Source organism: Sinocyclocheilus rhinocerous, unplaced genomic scaffold (genome assembly GCF_001515625.1).
Source record: "Sinocyclocheilus rhinocerous isolate Xijiao unplaced genomic scaffold, SAMN03320098_v1.1 scaffold506, whole genome shotgun sequence".
Classification (NCBI taxonomy): domain Eukaryota; kingdom Metazoa; phylum Chordata; class Actinopteri; order Cypriniformes; family Cyprinidae; genus Sinocyclocheilus; species Sinocyclocheilus rhinocerous.
Window position 1 is genome coordinate 108,345 of NW_015647040.1, and position 2,776 is coordinate 111,120.

Sequence of the window (2,776 nt, forward strand, 5' to 3'; positions counted from 1 at the left end):
TTTTTTTTATAATATTAAAAATATCTGTATGACATTATATTCTGCAGTTCTTCCCTGTTGTACCGAATATCTATACTTTTCAAATTATCATATCGAAGTTAGAGATTCAAATATTGTGACAATTAATTTTGTAGGGTGCCACAAGTTTGTTAAAATTTCCAAAGGGTGCCGTGACTAAAAAAAGTTTGGGAAACACTGTTCTAGAGTTTGGGAGCCAAAAGCTCTACCTCCTTCAGTGGACTTTTGCTATCCTAGGTACTACCAAAAATCCAGAGTTTTGCGACCTTAGGGAGCGTGATGGATTGTAGCGTGGTAGAAGACTAGTTAGGTACGCAGGAGCTAACCCATTAAGGGCCTTATAGGCAAGTAATAATATTTTGTAACTGATACGTAACTTAATAGGTAGCCAGTGCAGATGACGATGATGGCTGCACGTGTTTCTTTGGAGGTAACCATTGCAAACAAGAACACAATGATTGGAAGTGCTTCTTCCCTCCTTTTATAGCAATCAGTCTGCTCTTACAATCTATTTAGTATGATAGTGATTTGACCTGACTAGTACTCATTCACACTTTCACATGTGTTGCCGATATGATTAGTCAATTAATGTTAGCTGGTCATTGTGTCAGGATCAAAAAACAGTGAAATGTGTTTTGTTTTTTTTGTGAAAAGTTCGTTTTTTGGCCAATTAAGCTTTTAGCAATTATTTCAAATGCATCTGATCACTCTACACAATAATCTAAAAACAATGTGAATGAACACAACAGCTTAAGCAGCAAACTTTGCAAAACACAAAATTTATGTCACAGCCAAAACTTTTGGCCATGACTGTAGATGGTGACTGTGGATGCCATTCTACCTAACATTTCTAGTCCTGTTCTTCGGTTTGGAAAAAATATGAAGATGAGTAAATCTTCTGGGTGAACATAACCATTTTGCTATAGGGTATAACTTTACATTCAGACTTAAAATTATATTATGACTTTTTTGATTATTTTTACAATACATGAATGCATTGTACAACCATTTAAGCACTAGGACAAGTCTCAAGCTTTACATTATTAGACATCATAATATTTTCTACTTTTATAATTTTACCACATTGTGAACCCAAAGACAGTAATAAAACTGGCAACATCAACTATTATTTCAACAGGACAGAGGCATTATAGCAGGAAAAACAAAACAAAATTAGTATAGTTGTGTTGAATAATTTCAGAAGTGTAGTGCCAACAGATATTATCTTTAAAACACTGCATTATATCAACTCTAACAGTACATAATACATCTAGACACACTTCAAAAAATGAGAATACTCATATAGCAGCAAACAAATGGGTCTGCCATTTAATGTGCATAAATAACATTTAAACTTGAATGAGTTCAACTTATCTAGCTTCAACTCCCAAAACACTTCATGTTGCAAGTTTCCCTGAGAAGAGTGAAAGTCTCATTGGTCTTTCCATTTAAATAACTGAAGCCATTGAGGTGATTTTCCAGAAAACAATATGTGACCCTGGACCACAAAACCAGCCATAAGGGTAAATTTTTGACGAGATGAAAGCTCGTCATCTGAAAGCTGAATAAATAAGCTTTCCAATGATTTATGGTTTGTTAGGATAGGACAATATTTGGCCGAGATACAACGATTTGAAAATCTGGAATCTGAGGGTGCAAAAAAATAAAAATATTGAGAATTAAAAAAAATAAAAAACTTTAAAGTTGTCCAAATGAAGTTCTTAGCAATGCATATTACTAATAAAAAATTACGTTTTGATATATTTACAGTAGGAAATTTACAAAATATCTTCATAGAACATGATCTTTACTTAATATCCTAATGATTTTTGGCATAAAAGAAAAATCTATAATTTTGACCCATACAATGTTTTTTTGGCTATTGCTACAAATATACCCCAGCGACTTAAGACTGGTTTTGTGGTCCAGGGTCACATATGTATTTGTTCTTTGCAAGTCACATTCTGTAAAATATTTGAATACAGTAATGATAATATAGGTTGCTATGAGTGGTCAATTGTCCTCTTTAGTCTTGCTGAATGATCCAAGTTGTTTAGTATTTACATCTTTAAGCAGTTCGAGTTGGCGTTGGGCTCGCCGATAAAGATATTCTATGTGCATGACGTCAGTCTTCTTGATGGCAGCATTGGCACGGAACTCATCACGTATTCTCGGTATGAAGCCCGGCTTGTCCTGAGCTGCGAGCAGAAACTGCCGATACAGGGTTAAGACCTGTTTCTGGAGTTTGCTATGGCGTACCATAGTGTGCTGGATCATAAACTCACAACAGTCTTGACAGGAAAGACAGTGGTTTCTTCAGTCTGCGAAGGGAAGTAATGTAGTAAGTGCACTGCATTATGTTTCATAAGATCAGCAAATGGGTAGTTGATGTCGCATTTCAGTAACAGCAGTTTTTGATCTCATATTAATTAACAGACTACATGGATTTTTTTTCTTCAAAAATGTATTTGTCACACCACATGAAGTGAACTGCAAATTAGGCAAGAGGCAAAGCCCCTGTTTTTTCCAGCACTAGTCAACTAGTACAACGAAAACATCCAAAATACACACTTACGTTTTTATATTATTACACTTTAACTATTTGCATCTGTAGATTTCAGTTTCTTACAAGGCATTTCTCAAATGATTTTTTTCTCATGCACTGAGGAGCCAGAAATCTCTACTTTAATAGCACTTACATAGACCAGACTTTCCAGTTTTATTCCTGTCAGTATTCTGAAATATTCATATATCATTC